This window comes from Neopsephotus bourkii, unplaced genomic scaffold (genome assembly GCF_033783945.1).
Source record: "Neopsephotus bourkii isolate Nb327-2 ecotype Australia unplaced genomic scaffold, CSIRO-AGI_Nbou_v1 NB_1825, whole genome shotgun sequence".
NCBI classification, from domain to species: domain Eukaryota; kingdom Metazoa; phylum Chordata; class Aves; order Psittaciformes; family Psittacidae; genus Neopsephotus; species Neopsephotus bourkii.
This window is the reverse complement of record NW_026902298.1, coordinates 2,795,102-2,816,063: the sequence shown is the minus strand read 5'-3', so window position 1 is coordinate 2,816,063 and position 20,962 is coordinate 2,795,102. Positions and strand designations below refer to the sequence as shown.

At 38.6% G+C, this 20,962-nt stretch overlaps 2 protein-coding genes across 21 annotated transcripts in view; one reads left to right on the top strand and one right to left on the bottom strand.

The window, feature by feature from the left end:
- Positions 1–20,962, bottom strand: part of DLG2 (discs large MAGUK scaffold protein 2) — a 1,002,605-nt gene that overhangs the window by 807,296 nt on the left and 174,347 nt on the right. The gene's annotated exons all lie outside the window — the stretch shown is intronic.
- TMEM126A (transmembrane protein 126A) overlaps positions 15,168–20,962 on the top strand; it is a 187,755-nt gene continuing 181,960 nt past the window's right edge. The window contains exon 1 of the mRNA XM_061343406.1: positions 15,168–15,174. The gene's annotated coding sequence lies outside the window, so the exon portion shown is untranslated. The remainder of the gene's footprint in view (positions 15,175–20,962) is intronic.

Sequence of the window (20,962 nt, the reverse complement as noted above, 5' to 3'; positions counted from 1 at the left end):
GAGCAGACACTTAATTCTAAATATCAGCCATAATTTTCAGATTTAAATTGCCAAGATAAAGCAGATCCAAAATTACACGGAAATGGAGCAATGGGTACACAATCTTTACATGCCCAGTGGCAAAGATCATCAAACTGCTCTCACATTCCTGACACTGGATGGAAATGCAGCATTTACTCTCTTAACACTTCAATGAAGCATTGTTTGCCTGTTTGATAAATAACTATTTAAAAGGTTCCTGTTATTTTGCTGTAGCATTATCTCATACAATGCAAACCTAGAAATCAGATTCTAAATGAATCAGATTCGTGCATCAGGTCTCAGCAGCTCTGAGTGACTATCAAGCAGCAGATCAACTCTCCTCCCAGAATATCACCACATAACAGAATAACACCACATATCACCACATCACATTGCAAGAGAGGGGCCAGTTTTTCCACATGAAGAACTGTAACCCACTTCTGCTTTTGTAAAAGAGATAGGCTGGTATAGGCTGTAATATGGTCTTTGATGGCCATATTCAGACTCATACAACCACAGACCGGTTTGAGTTAGAAGGGACATTAAAGCTCATCCAGTTCCAACTCCACTGCCATGGGCAGGGACACCTTCCACTAGAGCAGGTTGCTCCAAGCCCCTTCCAACCTGGATCTGAACACTGACAGGGATGGGGCAGCCAGAGCTTCCTTGGGCACCCTGTGCCAGTGCCTCAGCACCCTCATAGTAGAGAATTTCTTCCTAATATCTAATCTCAATCTCCCCTCTGTCAGTTTAAAGCCATTCTCCCTTGTCCTGTCACTACATGCCCTTATAAAAAGTCTCCATATTTCTTTTCAGCCCCTTTAGACCCTGGGAGACTGTTATAAGGTCTCCTCTGGGCCTTCTCTAATCCAGGTTGAGCAAAGTTTGCTTACTTAGATGCTGTTGTGGCATCTAAGACCAAGACTTGCTTTCAAGGCCACAAAACTTGGCTCCTTACACACTTGGTAAGCAGAAGCCGGGAGGAAGGGATGATATTTGAGATAAGTTTCTACAGGAGAAATTCTCAGAGGCAATTACATGCCTCCACTGGCTCCACTGACCTGCATAGCCAGTGTCCCCAGTCATTCTATTAAAGTTAGATATTACAATAGTTATATCCCAGACTGCTGCTACCCATTGCTGCCTGAACACAGACCTGAGTGACTGTGCTTCTTTGGATTTGCCGTAAAGCGATGAAGTTGTGGGAAGCTGTTTCATGAAAACTAAAGCTATGAAACCTTAATTGCACCCTGATTTGGAGATATAATAACATGATGGTTTTAATGCATCTGTTCTATGATTGTATAAAGCTATAAAATATCATTATGCATTGATAGACTAGCATAGTAAAGCCAAAAGACCAGTATAAAACCCTTAGCCTCAACAGCCTCATTAACATTAGAATGATTAAGCAATACCGGCCAAGCACCAGTGCACCATGCAGGATGGTGGGAGTTTTCAATGTCATAGAGATCAAAGATATACCATACTTTACACAAGTTGAAAATATATCAGATTTTTATTATCCTTTTCTGATTTTTGCATGCAAATAGTACCACTTTCATCTTGTCAGCAACAACTAAATAATATCCAAAAAGAACATACTGACTGCAACTCTACCTACAAACTCATGCTTTTTGTACATGGTTAACTGTTGCCTTCCTGGAATGTATTTTGATGACATGAAAATTGCATGGAGAATGGATGGTTTAATTGTGACAGAACAGTCATGCCAGTATATCCTTCTAAGTGCTTAGTTTCCTTTTCGCTGATGATTTGGCTGCTGAGATGTCAACAGCTCAAGCTAAAGGATCACTGAGGATCACTAAAGGATCTAGTCTGAAAGTCAGGAAGGGTGACTGCAAGTAAAGGCTTCAGGACAGAGGTAAGAACATTTAAAATAACAGTAGGACATCAACTCTCATCTCAGAGGACAAGCTGATCTACAAATAAGAATGAAGAGCATTGGACTGTGTAACTGACACATTGTGCTAGCTCAAGAAGAACAAATTGGGCATGCTTACTGCATGATTGAAGGTCAGTATGCCTGAAAAATGATAAAAAGGCTCTGGACTGATAAAGGTGAAGGAAGCATAACTAGCCAAGGTAACAATCAAGCATCTTTAGAATTAATGGTCAGTGTCACAATAGCCATCCTATAATGTCTATATTCCATTTGGAAGAAATGTCTGGGTGAAAATCCTTAGTGATGCACAAGAGTATTATGAAACAGAATTTGCCTGAATGTGTTTGACTTAAAATGCCTCGGACTGTTGTAGCAGCGACTTTATTCAATAAAATGTATTTAAAGTTGGTACTGAAAGCTTCTGAGGATAAAAATTGTTGCTAGGTACCTGATACTGCACAGCTCCTCCAGTCCTCGTTTCCACATTAGCAAGCTGAGCCATTCCTAATTGTGCCAGTAGAAAAGAACTAATTTAAGTACTCACAACTTAGCAGGGACACACAAGGTTACTTGAACCTGAACTGTTGCAGTGTTTTTCTGCAGCTGTGCTGAGTGATCATAGACTTTTTCAGTCATAATACCTTCCCATGGATGAATCCATGATTCCTGGCACCGTTCTGGGAGGCACCAGGTTTAGACAGATTTTGAAAGTCTCATGGTGACCCAAGATACTGCTATAAGAATTGTTTGTGCTCCTATACCCTTATCTTCATCCATATTAAGATTTAAGATTAAAACTGTCCATAGCAAAGAAAGAGGAAACCAAACAAACCAGTAGACCACTTCAATGTGGAGGCAGTAGTGGGACAAACATTGCATAGAGCACTATTAATGGATCAAGGTGCTTCCCTGTCATACAGCTCCCAAGAAAATAACAGATAAACAATTTTCATAAGTGCCTCCTCTACAGCTTTTTGATTTCTTTGATTTTCAGGACTTGGGCTTACAGTAGGGATCTGCCTGAGTACTTCATGAATATATTGCCCTGTGCACTGTGAGCTAAAATGAGTGGTGCTAGTGCAAGGAAGGGCTGCTGTAGGTCAAGGTTAGTTCCTAAATCAAACCCTTTCTTTTTATAGTGCTGCTTCTCCAGCTCCTAAATCCACTACGATATTTATCACTGTGGGGGAGACACTGGAAACTTCATGTTTGAGAAGTGGCCAGTGGTGTATTGGAAGGTGTTGGTATGCTCAAAAAAGTGGCTTTAGAGCTTCAGATTGGCCATTAATTTCCTCCTTAGTGGCCAGGCACTGCTGGCATGCTCTTAGACAAAAAGAATAGTTGTGAATATCTCAGAAGCACACCCAATCCAATCTAATCCCCTAGCAATTCAAATTAAAGCTTCTAACATATTTTCAATCTACTTCAACAATCAGTCTACTTCTTGAGTTAGAAGTCATGGAGTAGGTTAAAGAAATATTAAGTCACAGCACGATGTCTCACCATGTTTTTCCAATTAATTTAAGTACCAAATCTATATTTTTGCTGCATTTTTATATTCTTTCTTTTCCAGCTTCTTGATAGCATCTAGGATCAGAACACAGCCTGGAATGCGAAATAACTTGTCTTCTATACCACTAAGTTTCCTAAGAGCTTTGCTATTTTAGTGCCATTTGGATTCATTCCCTCTGGCAATCCTTTCTCAATGTAAATGCTCCAAACTGTTCTTGCTCTAATATGCTGCATTATGGATGTTCACTGTATACAGACTTCAGGATATTCAAATGGATAATTTATCAATAGAATTTAAGCTCACTTCAAGCAAACAAAATGAAAGATCAGCATAACCCTGTAACAGTGCTTATTTTCTGTTCTAGCAGAAATGTAAAAGTCACTGATAATAACTGACAGTGATTTTTTTCTTCCATTTTGTCCTATCTGAAACAAAACAGTTTTCATACTTTGTATGCTGTCAGTTCTTGTTTTGCATCTTCAAAGCTATCTAGCTGAGAACATGTAATGGCAACTGACACAACCTATATATAAGCACTATCTATGGGTACTTTGTTGAATTTAATTGCCTTAAGCATGTTGTCTTTTTTGCAATAATTAATAAAATTCTATGCTTCTGAGAGCCTGTCAGAAAGAAGCAGCATTAATACATAGATATATCTATTTCATTGTGAAACAGAACTACATGCAATCAGGTGAATAATTGAGGAGAGGATGGTTGACATGTTTTAAATGTATAGATGAAAATGATGCAGCTCCAGAAAAAAACTCTTGCTTGGAAATCTGAGCAATGAAATTTTAGACTATGTTTGACTTGAGAACAGTCAGTGAGGAAATGAGCTGATGATCTGAATCATGAAATAGCAAATGCTGAAATGCATTGTCTCATTTGCTTTCCTTAATAGAAATAAGAACCTACGTGATCAGATAGCCAGATAGAACAGTAATCAGTTTTCAGATGTATTTTAATACACCTAGTATGGAGATGATTTTTAGACCATTTTAATATGCAGTCATACAGTAAATGGAAATTCTTTGATAAGTTTTCTGACCTCACTGCACATACAATTTCTCCCAAGTTCCAGCAGTAGATCTTAACTTCATTTAGGTAAAGGCTGCACTAGGTAGCAAAAACTGCTTTTGGAACAGCCACATGTTTTCATCATTAGTCTACTAACGTGATGTAAAAAGAAACTACTGCCTTCTAAATTCCACAGAAGAGGTGTTAGTTAATAGAGGTATGAATATTACACTGGGATAATGGGAAAAGAATATAGAAAGGCTGCACAGTCAAATATTAATATATTAGATGATTACCAAATCCATGATTTCCTGCAATCAACCGTTTCTATGCAGAATGCGTACTCACTTGCAAACCTCCTTTCAGGAAGGACAATACCATCCTCACCAGCAGATTCTCTAACACTGAAATTTTATTTAAAGCATTCAGCATGGGAAGTACTAGAGTTAAAACCAACTGGAAACATAGTCTTATAATGGGAAGACCTGGGGAGTGATTAAGGTTAGGATTCATTCCTGCAATTACTTTGATACATTAGGGCTTCAAAATTAATCACAAAGTAATAAATATTTGGGTTGTAACTTACAGAGAACTACTGAGACTTGGGATTTGTAAGCAGGGAGAAGTCGAACCTTGGTATCCTCACTCACACTTAAAAAGCGACATTTTCATCTGTATGTCTTTAGCATATTTTGCAGTAGAACATTTGCAGAACATCAGTAACAGTAACTGTGATAGAAGCGTCAATTTGTAAGGCTATAACAAGATGACAGATATTTCTTCCCAAGAGATATCAGCTATTTATGCTAACACCTTGTTCCCTGCCCCTCTAGTCTTTTTCTACTGTTTCATTTCTAATTCCCATCCTTTTTCTATCTACTATCACCTTCTCTGCCCTTTCCATTCCCTTTCTTCACCTAATTCATGAAGCTTTTTAAAATGCCTTGTCCTTTGCTATCAACCTCTGTTTCAATTTTTTCATAATTCCAGCATGGCCTAGGGCAGGAATGACTCAGCCCTTCACTCCTTAGCCCCGAACCAACCTGTTACACTTTTATGTTACATCATTTGCAATAATAACCTTTTTAATTGTGTTTTAAGGGGGTACCTCAATGAAATAAGGTAACAAGTGATTTAAAACAGCTTAGGTATAATAAAAAGGTTCCAACAAAGTATTTTTCCTCAATTAGCTGAACATACTAGACACAAACTTCCCTTAAATTTCCATTTCAGAAGCAAATTAAACTTTTCAGGTCTTGGTGATTGGAATGAATTTATAAGGGTTCAAGATCACTTCTCCATTGCCTTGTCTATTATATACTTTTTCTACTTAACTATGTATATACAAAATAATGATTGCCCCTCTGGTTCTTTTCCTATGATATTCTACAGAGAAGACGAAAGAAATCCCAGGTGTATTTTTTCTTCTTGTAACTCAGTGAGTCTGCAGTCAGTAGGAAGAAGCCTCTTCTCCCTTGGAAAGCCTGTTTTACCCACAACAGATATTTTCCATTTTTAAAATTGAAACATTTAGGTTGCCAGAAGTTCATGCAAGTCTGATTAATAAAAGACAGCACATTGTGCAAGATTTTCAGCCTCACCTTAGAACACTTTTCTACCTGTACAGCTATTACCCATGTGCTAAATAAGTCAGGATGGATGACGCCATGGAAAGAAAATGACAGTCATTTTGCTGGTGCAGGGCAAACTGGCTCAGATGCCCTAAAGAACTATACTTGGAATGACCCTAACAAGAAACAAAGTCAGAAGGTAATATTCTGCTCTAACTGAAGACAAAGAAAATATTGACACTTATATCAGCCAGGACAAGATTATCCATTGCCAGATGCTTATCATCCTGTTCTCAGGGTACTAAAAAAGAAGATGCTGGAGATTTTCCTGCTCACCAAACAATATTGTGGGCGAGGATCTGTCAGACTACAATTTTGTCTTCAAACCTGAGCTCTCCTGTAGCACCCTGGCTGGTCAGTTAGACTTTAGACACTTTTAACATCACATTGCATCATGTTGCAACTCATTTCGCTATACCACAGAGTGGGACTATGAATAAGAACCTTCTGTCTGGAACACAGTCAACCCTTACAGTAACTGCTGATCTGCACTACTTATTGGTACAGAAACAAAAATATTGCCTGTCAAACATTGACATTTAATATCTTCTGTCTGGGAAATGGAATAGCTGGAACAAAAGACAGCCCAGAGTCAACGAGTAAGTGGTGGATATTTTTGGCTTCTTAACTAATGAGTAGATGGCATTCCTCTGCATTAAAATTCAGGCATGGATTAATAATTTATAGGTCTACTGATACACAGAACTATTTTGAGTTGCTTTGGGTTATACTTTTGCCACTCTTCTGTTAATGTCAGCTTATGCACTGGGAGTGGTACCATGAAAAATACCTGTGAAAAAGAAAGTGCCTGGTGACACTCAACATTACCACAACCAAGGCCTCAGACCTCAGATTTCCCAAAATCAGAATTAGACACCTGATTCACAAGCTGTGATCAGGAAATGGGGAACCCGAGGCTGGGAGTCACAGTAACAAGTATGCTGAGCAAGAGGAAACAAGAAAGGGCAATATGGTCTATAAAGGCTGTGTTCAAACATTCACATTCCCTGAGATTTAAGCTTCCCCTAGAAGTCCAACTTAGACTGAGACGCACAGCTGGCATCTCCCCTCCTGGAACTACTGCCTAAATTATTTTTTTCTGTACACCCACCTTGACTGACCCTTCATTTTCACTTTTTAAGAAGTCTAGAAGCAAAACAAGCAGGGTTTCTCTCATGTGGCACCTAAATATTAGAGTGAAAGTGGCTGATGTGCTTAGCATAAAGGAGATTATCATAGAATCATACAACACAAGGTTAAAAGGAACCTCAAGGATCATCTAATCCAACCTGCCAAGGCAAAACATGACCTAGACTAGGAGGCTCAGGTTGCTGACCAGCCAAATGTTAAAAGTGTCCAATGTTGGGGAATCCACCACTTCCCTGAGGAGATTATTCCAATGGCTTATTGTTCCTTTTGTGAAGAATTTTCCTCTTGTGTCCAGTCAGAATCTCTGGTTACTTTGTTGTAGAAGGCAAACAGGTTTGTCAAGCATGATTTGCCCTTGGTGAATCCATGCTGGCTTTTCTCAATCACGTGTTTCATTTGGCTTGTGATAGGCCCCAAGAGGATTTGTTCCATAACTTTCCAAGGGATGGAAGCAAGACTTATGGACCTATAATTTCCTGAATTCTCCTTTAAGCCCTTTTTGTACATGGGGGTGACATTAGCCTTCTCCCTTTGGGACATCCCCCAACCTCCATGACTTCTCAAAGACCTCCGAGCCTCCAGGAGAATCCTGTGCCTCCAGGTTACAGGTCAGCAATAACAACACTCAGTCTAGCATCTTTCTTCTGCTCTGGTAACAGCTACAGGATATGGCTGATTAAGCTGTATGGAATGAGAATCGGACTTCTTTGTATCAGGGAATCCTGGCTACACTTTCCTTCTCCCAACCCTGCCTACATCATTTGCTCAAAACCCCTCACTGAATTCACCTTTGAAGGCTGGTGGGGAGCAGTGTAGTGAAGGAAGCTCAAGATAATGTGCAGTTGGGGCTCTGGATGGCAACCCATACTCTACAGGCACTTCTGCACTAATCAGAACGGAACAGGGATAAAAGTCTATATAAGAACTTTTTCAGACCTCTTGTTCTGCAATAACTATAATCACAAATGCAGAGAAATGCATGTGGTGTTAACAAAGAGCTGATGCATGAAGATCCCAAGTTTCCAAACTTACCTCTGAGTGAGAGCCTATGCTCCTGAACAATTAATGAACCTAACAACGTCTTCCTATGGAAAAAATAAGGCACATGATCTGCCTCTCTCCTATCACAGGAACAGCACTGTGTCTTTTTCATCAAACACTTCTTCATATATATCTAGGACAATGTTCTGTCCTCTTCTATGGCATGCTAGACCAGACAAGAGAGCACTTTCCAGATCGATAAAGAAGACAGAATTTTACAGGCAGCAATAACAACTATGCAGGGAATTCAAATTAACATGGTTAGCCACATCTGGTTAACTATTTTAAAGGCTGTTTTGATAGTCTTTAGGAGAATAGGTAAAGAGGGTGAGGGAAGTTTTATTTTACTTCCAGTCCCACACAGTTTTTGGCTTTTCATTTCCTATTTCCTGGCTAGTGATAAGCAAGCTCTCATCTTTCAATCCCTTCAAAATACCCACTTTGTTTTCCCTGGCAGAAGTTAGTATCCCTGGAGAGGCTTTGAAACCCAGAGTGGCTCTCTAATAAGTTATGGAAGAGTGGGACAGAATGTGTACTCTTCATGGGTCATGGTACATTAAATGGCTAATCTAAAGTTTGGAAAACTTCATTTAGCTCACTTCCATGAGAATGAACAAAACTGAAATTACTTCAGCCACAGAGAGGTTAGGCAAGCTTGGAAAGGACTCCATTAGGGTTGAATAGCCTGATAACCTTAACAAAGAGTGATTTCTAGGATTTGAACATGAAAATGAGACCCAGGAGCCAACAGGTCTAATCCTGCCTCTACTGACGTGCATGCAATTTTTCACAAGAAGGATTTACAATGTCTCCTGAGTGCTCTGTATGGAAGAAGTAAAGGCTATTATTGCCATTCCAGGAAATGTTGATTTAAAAAATCTGTTAATAACGAAAAGACCCTTTCTGCCTGTCAAATAAGTTCTGCTGTTTACATACATTTTAGACTTCGCCTTGCAACCTCTTCAAGCTCTATAGACTAGTGTTGGCTATGTGTCCATGCCAACATACTCTCCTGTATGACGGGGCTTGACCTTTACTAGGACATTAAGTCAGTTAAAAAGAATTTCTGGCACATTTCCATATGTAATGTGCACAAAGGACTACCTATTTAGTGGTTTCTCTGTGCTGACCACCACACAAGCGCCATGTTCTTCTCTATAAAATAGATGAAATCTGACCATTAAGTCTCAAATGTGCTGCAGTGATTTTTTTTCTCAATACTATATAAGTAATGATCTCATCTTTCTGAGAAAACCTTCAGATTTTTTCACAACACTGTTTACATATACATGTAAGTGTGAAGCATTGATATAAAATGAAAAACAATTTGGACTGAATACTCACAGTACTCACTGCACATGCTTTTCAGACTGCCATCAAAAAGTGACAGCCTTCTTCACACAGGCAACAGGCAGATCAAAGCATACAGCATTCCAAGAAGACTTTCCAAACGTAATTTTACAAGAATTCTAACAAATGAAGCATGAATAAACTAAAAGATCAATGCAATTAACTTCTGCAGAAAAATTACAAGAAACAGATAAGTAGATAAATAAAAATATACTTATTTCTGAAACACTTTCCTTCATGAAAAAGCATGACATGACCAACTGACATAACCCATTCTATCATTAATAAAAACATCCCTTATCTAAGTTCACTGCCCACCGGGGAAAAAAAAACTCAATACAAACCAAACCTAATTTTAATTAAAAAAGCAGTACCACACATTCACAAATGCATGTAGATTTACTTCTATATGATATTTAAACAGGGTTTAACAGATATAATAATCAGCTATCAGATATGGAATACGTGGCAAGGAAAGGGAAGTAAGTGGGGGTTCAGGAGCCAGGCAAGGAGAAATGTTGGCTGAATAACTGGGGAGAACTGTCAGGCCAGTGACGAATATTAGAATCAGGAAGAGGTTGTAGAAGACACACAATTAGATAAATCTAAAAAATCAGACTTACGTAAGTTTTCAATATTAATGACAATGCCTATAAAGCATGCAACCATGCATACTTTAGAAAACAGAAATACCCAAGAACTATTCACTCATACGAATGCTGGAAGTTAGCAGGCTTTGGTTGCATCTTATTTGCAGTGTTATCAAGCTTTTGAATGGTAAAAGAATTGTGACTCTATTCTCAATGACTTCAGTTTTTTCTCTTTGACTTCCATTTTTTTCTCTTTTATTTGCCATCAAGAAGGTGTTCTCTGCAAATAAATGGGCCATAAAAAGTTTCCTTGTTAACAGAAGCACAATTTCCCCCAGTCTCACTCTAGTACAGATCCAGTATTTGATCCCTACTTCACTCTAGCCAAATTTGAGTGACATTTCTATGAATTTTGATCATGAATGAGTCCATGTAGAGATTTATTTCTGTATAATGAGTCTCCAGGTGCAAAAGCTCTCCAAACCTTTATTACCACACTAATATTTCACATCTGTAAATAGCAACGTTTCCTGTTAACATTCTATTTTGAGCCAATCTGTATTTTAATTACAGCAACTACACAGTTACAATCTATTTTACATCTTCCCATACTTCCATATTTCTTACAGAAAAGAGCCCAAATGTAAGCCTGACTTCAGGGAAACCAAATCGCTTAAGCAGTCCATATGCAAGAGATTCAGCAGAATGCCCTGCAATAGGCATGTTTAACAGGCACATCATTTTCATTTAAAGATGAAAAACGCTCTGAATGAGAAAGGACCATAACAATTTCTAATGACCTTTCCTAGATCAAGTTATGGAAAAATACATCCTCCAGTGGAAATGTCAGTGGGAGGTTAGGCTAATAAAATCCAGGGTAAAATATAGTCTTTACATAGACATTAAATTGCCTAGTACTTGTAAATCTGTAGATGCCATCAACGACTAGCAACAGGAGCGTGCTTGCACTTCATACCCTTGTAACGTTTCTGTTTCCTTCCTCTCTATTATCATTTCTCCTTTATGATCTTGTCTCTCCTGTTTTCTTGCATCTGTCTCTTTTCACCTTAGGAATCCCTTCACTGAAGTGAAACATCTTTGAAACTGGAAAAAGAGGCCTTGAAATTACCCTCAGCTCTGTTTTCATTACGTCAAACAGAGTACAGGGTAACAGTGGACTCCACACCTACTAAACTTGAGGTATGGGACCACCTATGTAAACAGAAATAAAATCCTTTTCTAGTTAAAAGTCAGTATAGAACCTGCACAAACATAGAAGCAGGAATGTAAGAGATGAAGTTGGAGAGATGCTTTTGCAGAAGACCTGTAGCAAATCTGAACACATTAGGAGCAATGGGATCAGTAAGTGGTATCACAGCTCCACATGTGCTCAGGTCTCACTGGACACTGCTGCAGCACTTCAAGATGAACTGGCAGAGCTTCAAATTAAAAACTGATATAACATCTGAGGAAAATGAGCCTCCTCCCACCAAAACACCCATAAGTGTAAGAGCACTGAGCTAATTGCCAGAACCATGAGTTATCGTACAATCCTCTCTACTAATATCCTTTCTCTGTGCCTACATGCAGAATTTATTATGCATTTACTTTATCCCTCTGTGTAGAAGTTTCAAACGGGCTGATTTCAAGAATGATACTATAACGTTAGCATATATTGGCATATGTGTGAATCTTCAGAGAATCACAGAATCATAGAATGGTTTGCGTTGGAAAACACCTTTAAAGCTCATCCAGTTCCAACACGCTCCCACTGGCAGGCACACCTTCCACTAGACCAGGTTGCTCCAAGCCCCTGAGTCCAGCCTGGCCTTGAACACTGCCAGGGATGGGGCAGGCACAGCTTCTCTGGGCACCCTGTGCCAGCGCCTCAGCACCCTCACAGGGAAGAACTTCTGCATCCAGCACTCAGCACATGATTAGACAAATAAAAATAGTACTCTGACAAGGTGGATATAATTTGTATACATCAGAGCGGAGAGGTTCAAGGGGGGTTCAGGACCCATAAGAGTGCAAGAGTAACTCAGTGAATGTCTGGGTGTGCAAATTTTATGTGTAGCTTGCATGCTTCAAAGAGTTGTTTTTCAGTAAAAGGTACAATTGTGGAAATAAATGGAAAATCAGAGTTTTTCTAGCATAACAGGGCACTCAATAAAAAACAAACCACTGTAATTTAATTGCGTTTTCATCATCCTTAGGGATATGAATATGTGCAATTAACCCGGGCAGACATGAACATACATATTCACACCAAATAGCAGAATCTGGGCATTAGCATGTATACTAACGCTATTTTCTGCCACAACTGGACACTCTCTTCTTTGATCTTCTACAGCATTTAATTCCATGTGTAGGCTGTTCACTACTTTGTATTTACTCTCCCATATATTCTCAAAAAAATTAATCTGACTTCAGTTATGTGCCTGGTTAGTATGTTCTTTTTATTATGTTATATGCCTAATTAGTATGGGTTTTATTATGGCCTTTATCCATTTCAATAAGACACAAAAATATTCAAACATTCATTATTACAAAAAAAAACAAACAAAAAACCCAACATTTTTTTTGTAATCTCTTCTTTCAGAAGTGTCTAAAACTGATCGTCTGTGGTGATGATTAATGCTTTTTCCAAAACTCTTCAATCCCTGTTGCATATTTCTTTACATGTCACAGTTAAGAACTATCTTCAATTGCAGTGCTGGTAGTAAAGATTTTAAGACAGATCTACAGGTAGTAGCGTGTCAAGCAAGCCATCATATTCACCCAAGAGTTTTGAAGAAACTCAAATATGACACTGTAAAGTTTTAACTAACCCATCACTTAACTCATCCCTTGTAGTAAGAGACCTGCAAATTGGCAAGCTGGTGCTGTAGCATCAACTTTTAAAGGGTTTTGGATGGATCTAAGCAAATACGGAGTAGACAATCTGTGTTCTGTTCTGGTTAAAAGGGTAGAAACTATACAAAGGAATAAATTAGTAGATAGGAGTACAAAGATGTGACAAAACAGAGACAAATCAAGCTGGATTTAACATATGGAAGACATTGTTCACAGACTTTTGAAGTCTATTCTTTCAAAGGAGGCAAGCATACGGATGAGGTTGATTATTCTGCTTGGATTTAAAAAAACTTTAAAATGATCCTTTACCAAAGTCTCTTAAAGAAATTATGTTCTCAGGAGGTAAGAGGACAGATCCTCCAATGAATTAACAGCTTGACAGGAAATGAAAATAAAAGATAGGGGAAAAAATCACTTTTTCACCGTAGAATGAAGCTTTCAGTGAATTCCATTAAGAATCTCTACCGGTGCCTTTGTAATTCAAAATAGTCATAAACCATCTAAAAAAGAGGGTAACAGAGAGCTGACAAGGTTTGATGGGGATATTGAGTTATCCACAATAGCAAAAATGGGCTTGTGTCATTTTCCATGCTTTCAGGTACCCTTTCTCACCCAAGCTGCCTCTCTAGAAGAGTTACATACTGTCTTCCCTGAGCCTTCCTACATGGATGTCTCAGACACGCTAGGGCAAATAAAGGCATTCAGTCCTACCCATAGTGAAATTAAATGTTGATTAATATCAAGTAACAGGAACATAGTAACACAATCCTGACCACAGGTATAAAACAATAGGCTTTAAATGCTCAATGACTATTCAAATAATAGTTTCACATAGGTTTACTTTTTAATTTATAAGAAACACTTTTTATTTCCTGGGGTTTTTGGGCATTGTTTGGGGTTGGGTTTTTTTCCTTGTTATACACACAGAGGGTGAAAATATTTACTTGCAATTTACCCTTTCAGGCCACTTTTAAAACTAACACAGATTTTGCTGGATGACTCAGGTTTATATCTATGATCTCAATGACTGGCAGCTGGCAAACATCCTCAAAATTCATCTTATTAAGAAGATGATACTGATAGAGATTAATTTATTTAGACTCAAATGATCCTTTAAAACAAAACTTTATCTTGCTGGTTAACTTTCCCTTGACTAGAAGCATGAAGAATAAGACATATAACTCAATGTATGAATTTACTGAAGATGAGACTTAAATGCGCCATGCTCTTTTATTTTATTTCCCATTAAACTATTTTAAGTTGCAGTATCATTCCTGTCCTCACAGATCTGAATTCACACTGACTCCATTAAATTCATGATTTCATCCATTTCAATTCTACCAGAAATAGGACTCTATAGGAACCACAGCCTAAATATTTTGTGGGGAGTTTTGTTGTCTTTTTAGTTGTTTGGTTGGTTTTTTAATACTTAATTTGCTCCCAGAGAGCTGCCAATGTCTCCCTGGTTCTTACAAACACCTCCTTTTGTCCCCTTTAACTGCTGGATGGCTGTCAAGCAGTAAAACCCAACTGTTGATGAACTGACATGCAAGTTTCTTCACCACTCACTCATTCAGTACCCATTTGCTTCTTACCATTCAAAAGCTTCTTATTTTCTACACCCCATTCCTTATACTGCCACTGTAGGTATATCTGATTGACGGGTTCGAGTTCAATCCCATGGCCCTCTTCCAGACATTTCCTGATTCCCTAGAGCACATTCCAGAACCAGCTCCTATTTTCTTTGCATCCCTTTCTCAGTCTTGACCATTGGCTGTCTGAGGGCATCTGTTTTGCATCAGCTATTTTTAACTCCAGCCAAATTAGCTTCCTGCCATTTCCTTTAGCCATGCTATCTCCCTTTTAGATACCTGTTACAAATATTCACTGTGATTCAGCTCTTCTCCAGTGGAACAGATTCAAAGTATGCCACCTTTGGAGAGCTCCCAATTATACAGTGGCAGAAAAAATGTCCATATTTAAGTTCCAAGGATTTCTGACAGGTGAAATGAGCTAACTGATTTGCATTTATTTGTCAAAATTACTGGCTTCTCTTCAATCTTCCAATAGAAGAGATCTGCTTCAGAAGGGTGTGCTGTCAGATGTGAGCACTACAGTGCTACTATATTCTTTCTTTGATCTATCTGCATTAGTGATTCTTAATTTGCTCGAGTCCACGGAGTAGCTAAATTATTTGAAATACTACAGAAAAAGATACTTTAGCTTTTGGGGTTTGTTTTGCAGGGGATTGACAAGGTATTTTTCAGGGAATCTTTGTTCTACAGTACCATATTATCATATTAATGCTTATGGCTTACTGAACTTTTGGCCTTTGTATTTCACTGGCATGCATCTTTAATCCTAATTTCTTGGTTATGAATGAAAAGATAAAGCAAGTCTGCATCTACTATAGTGCTAGAAGCAATGTCAGCATCCTACAGCAACTTGATGTATATCCATCTGGGCACAGACACTACTGGGGGTCTAAAAAGCCATGCACAAAGATGAAACTCCAAACCAATTAAGATGAACTTTTCTTTAAAACTTCAAGAGATAATGCAGCAAGCTCTTAAAACCAGCAGGAGTTGGGGACCTAACTGCTCTTGATGGTTTTGAAAGCCTATCTCTAAAAAATATAAGCAGCAGCTAACAATTTAGTAATTCTATCAAAACAAGCAATTAAGTTTGTCTTGCATGATTTGTTCTCTATAAAAATCATGCTGCTTGTTTACTCAAACTTCTATTATGTTCTAGATTTTACTGATTTCATCTCTGGGTATTTATTCAATTATTTTATAAGGAATTGAAATCTAATTCATGAGCTCTCCCAGTGACACCTAAATCCTTTCTCACAGCCAATCTGTCGAATAAAGAGATGATCAGTCAGTGTAAGACAGACTGTTTTTTCCAATGCAAATTACTATATTTAGAAAGGAGAAAATAACTGAGCTAGAGTTCAGTTAAATTCCATATTAAGAGTTTGCTAAGCCTCATAAATTATTTTAAATTACCTAGCTTTTCTATCTATTCTGCATTGACTTAGCTAAGCAATGCAATCTAACTAATGTAGTTCCTTGCTCTTTCCTTCCATCTTCAAAGGTCCTGCAGTTTTGCGCTGAACTGATGGCTATTAGGTTCCATCACAACTCAGCTTCTTGCTGCTCATTCAGTTTGTAGTTGCAGATGCAGTTTGATCCTGATTTTTGAATATAATGCATCTCAAAAGAAAACCTAACAAATACATAGAGAAAAACCTAGCAACTTCAGTTCAAAAGCATTACCTCTGCCTATCATTTTCAGTGGAATCACTGATCTACTTTCCAGTGTCTCTCTGGGCTCCATTCTGAATACAGTCACTACACTAGAGGGTTTCTGGTGGCTGTATTGTCATCAACTGCATATTGTCATCAACATTTCTGCCACAGTACTGAGAAGAGCACAATGGAACTAGTTGCAGATCCACAAAGCATGGTGACACTAAGAGCTGCCTGATCTGGCCTTGAGGTACTGGTTCCTTCAACATAGCATGTTGGCTAGAAGCAGAGGGAAATGCCCATAAGAAAGAGATAAAAGGATATTTCTTAAATTCCCTGTCTCCTACTGCAGGTGCCTGCCTGACCTACGCACCTAAAAGAGATTATGACACATCAGCTAAAGCCCTTTAGCTGGAGTAGGTTGAACCCTACTCACATGCCTGAATTGCCCCTTTGGGTAGAGAAGGTTGCTTCATTCTTTCCCATTAAAAGATGGATGGAGGATGAGATGCTGTTAATATAATTGTATTTTTGTGAATGGTTTTGTTCAGAGTTCAGCACAAGCTTCATTCTGGAGGTCAAATCCTCATTTCCACCTTCCAGGGCAGTGCTATGAATGGAGGCAAGAAATAAGGTTAAGACAGAGGACATCTCCATCCTACCTGAAAAAGGAAGCCAGGTTGTACCAGGAGAAATGAAAGAAGCTTCAGCATAAAGGTTAGCAAATGTACTTCTGAACACTCTGGTGTCTGAAATCTTGGAGACTTCTAAGCAGGGAGGAGGAGAGGGGCAGGAATAAGCATGTGTTTTATCAATTGCCTACTTGGACTTGGAAACTTAAACTTTGTCTAAGCTTATGTGGATCCAGGGCTCTGTAGTCCTGTGATGCATCCCTGTCTTAGACACACAGCATATTTCACAGCTCTTCCTGTTCAGAGCATAGTGGCAAGAACAAGTAGCTATTTGCTATTAGCCAGCCCTTCCACTTTTGTGACAAGTGGGATTTTCTGCCTCCTGTACAGAAAGGAAGATAAATCTGAGGCTTCTGGAGGTGTGACAGTATCTTTAGATAGTAATGAATAAACAAAAAATAAGAATAAAGATAGAAAGATTGCAGTAGTAAGCAAACAAATAAAAGACTGAATGAAAGGCTGTGGAACATCTGTTAAAGAAACCAGCCTACATTCACTGTTCTATGCTTTTGAGCCACATTATTTTAAAACAAATAAGTCTAAACCACCTTGAGTATTGATAGCTTCAACTTTTGTCTATGATGCATAGATTCCTGAAACATTCTTGTTTCTAAAATAAGATTATAAAATATGCTATTAAGCCAATGTTTTGGGTTTGCACCCAAAAATTGAACACCCAAAATAGTGAGTTGTTTTCTTACCTCCTGTCTTTCCCCTGCCCCCTCAAAAAAAAAAAACCCACCCAAAACCTTGAAATTTTGGGGGGTCTGTACTCTGCAGTACAATAAAATATGTTTTTCATTAAGTTTCCTCAGTTTCAAGACAAAAAGTTTCTGACCCATGAAACTGCTGGCCTTACAAAATTAAACATGGAATCTGAAATCATATCACACTGTTATGCAATACTGTACATATTAATAGATCTCAAAGACATTTAGGAAAGCAGCAAGTATTTGTATACCTAGCTTTGCATAAACCAAGGGAGAGACAGGGTGATTTTTCTTAGGGTGTTTTGAGAGCAAGCCAGAACTCAGAAGCTCCTTTGGAATAATTCCTAGATCCTTTATCCCAATCCCATTCTGCCTCAAATCAGCCATGCTGCTGTGCGCTTTGTATAAATTCACCAGTAATAAGGGCTCAGAAATTAGCCGACGATTCTGTTAATTACCTATGAACCAGAACACAAAACAACTCACTCGCTCACAAAGCTGCAGTGATCCTGTAGATTATCACAAAGTAAAAACAAAAAACAGTACCCAACCTCCATGTCCAAAATACCATTTGGAGGTGGTAAAATAATCAGATGTGAATGAACAAAGATGTCAAGCTTGGTTTGGTAAATAGACCATTTAATAAGCTCTTTTCTCTGGGCGTTTACTGCTTAACAGCAGTTAAGCACATCTAAGAACCTAATAAACATGCAGTATGCTTAACTACTACTGTGAATGCTATGAATCCACAAACCTAATTCAAATGTTTTCATTTTCAGAGGTGATAAACTGAGGAGACCCTTCCACTTTCATTTCAAAATCGATTTTGTCATTGATTTCACTGAAACAAAAGGTCTTACACAAGGACATCCTGTTAATTGGAAAAGTAATACTGTGAAAAACTTTACAATAATTGCTCCACAACTTCATATCAGCCACAATGTAACAAATTATAGGCAAAAAGCAACAGAAAATAAATAAAAAAAACATGAAAGATCTGCTCAAAGACATTTTTTTATTATAGAGGATGCTGAATTTCCATAGAACTGATGTTGCAGAAAGTTAGCAGCTATTTGAATTTCATGAAAAGCAGATGAAAAAAACTACTGTTAAATCACCCTTAAATCTCTAACAACACTCTTCATGCGCATATCTAACACAGGAGAAAATGCATAGCTGATGAGAATATAATCAAGTAGAATAAGTCTCGATACTACACTAGAAATCTGATAAGTATATACTTGATAAGTAAAAAAGACTTTACGGCATTTAAGAACTGATAAAGTAAAGCACAAGATTTTATTATCAAACCAGTTCTTTATTAAAAAAAAAATAAAAATCCATAACAGGATTCAAATTTTCAAGGCTCAATCACTTTTACTATCAAGAGAGAGAATGAGCAACCAAACCCTGCCCTGGTGCAAATCTAGTTTTATTTTACCATATCTGGCAGTAGAATTTTGTTCTACTTATCTAAGTCTTGTTTTAATGAGTTTCGGTCTATCAAAAGTAGCTGCCCATCCATAAGCACAAACTTGAGAAGCCTGTAAAGCAGGAAAGATATTCCAAGAGAGATATCACTCGGTACTTGACATCTTACCACACTTTAAGCATCAGCATTGGACTTTTATCAGCTGCAAAGGGTCTTTTGGGACTTTTGCTCTATCTGCTGTCTTTAGGCCAACCTGAAGTTTTATGAACCATCCAAGGCTCAATCTCCCAATGCCAAATGTGACATAATTTGGCTGCTTAGCAGGGTGACCTGGCTTGACCTTAGAATCAAAGGCTACACTATGAAGAGATGCAACAGATCAGGACATGCAATTCAGTTTTACAGTAAAGGGGTAAACCCAGGTATATTACAAACCCAATGACTCACCTGGTTTTTCATGAGATAGACTTCATATAGTGGCTTTTTGTATTTTGTGTTTCATCTTATCATACTTATGCAGCACCAGAGACCAATAGAGGGTCACAGTAGATGTTAGACAGTGAATCATTTCCATGTTCTTGAGTTAGGTTTTCATGATAAGTGTTTCCTGCAATAACGGATGATTGGGTTCAATCTCCTGAGGTTTATTTCCTTCCTTCAATTCAGTATTGCCATTCTGCTACTGTCACATAACCATAAAAGAGTTAAGGTTGGACAGGACCATAAGATAAACCAGTTCCAACCTCCCTGCCATGGGCACCTCACACTAGACCAGCTTGCTCAAGGCTCTGTCCAACCTGGCCTTGAACATTGCCAGGGATGGAACATTCATCACCTCTGTGGGCAGCCTGTTGCAGTGCCTCACCACCCTCACAGTAAAGGACTTCTTCCTTATATCCAACCTGAACTTGCCTTGTTTTAGTTTAAATCCATCACCCCTTGTCCTGTTGCTATAATTCTTTATGAACAGTCCATCTCCAACATCCTTGTAGCCCTCTTCAGATACTGGAAGGCTGCTATGAGGTCTCCACGCAGCTTTCTCTTCTCCAGGCTGAACAGCCTCAACTTTCTCAGCCTATCTTCATATGGGAGGCGCTCCAGTCCCCTGATCATCCTCGTGGCCTCCTCTGGACTTGCTCCAACAGTTCCATGTCCTTTTTATGTTGAGGACACCAGAACTGTGCACAGTGCTGCAAGTGGGGTCTCATGACATTTAAATATTTTTAGGTGGCTATCCAGTGTGAGAAATCACTGCTCTCAGTTATGACTGTTTACTTTTCTTATCACCTCTTCCACAACGATAAACAGTTTAAAATTAGTAAAAGCTTATCCATACAGGAATATCCCTCTTTAAGAACCTCAGAAGTAAGGATATGACAGGGAAGAAGCAAATGTGAGAGCCATTCTATGTGTGAAAAGAGAGCACCAACATAAGGAAGAGCACTCCCTTACCCCTTCTTCCATCCCCAAAATAATTCAAGAACCAGCATTCCTTCAGGAAACTCCAGCCTGGTGACAGCAAAGGGAGTACCAGAGCAGTCAGACTGAGAGGCAGGTGGCACAGGAAAAAGGGGTAGAGCTGAACACCAGGTTTAGACTAGCTGGAGACAGGGACAGAGAGTTATTTATGCAGCAGAGATTGGTACAACTGGGGTAAGTTTGAGAGCTGTTGCCAGAGGCATGAAGAAGGAGGTACTGAAGTGTCTGTATAAAAATACATATGCATAGTACATATTTGTGGGAGGAAAAGCTTCAGCTTTTCTGTGGTTTTGCTTTTCCTTTAATTATACAGCATCC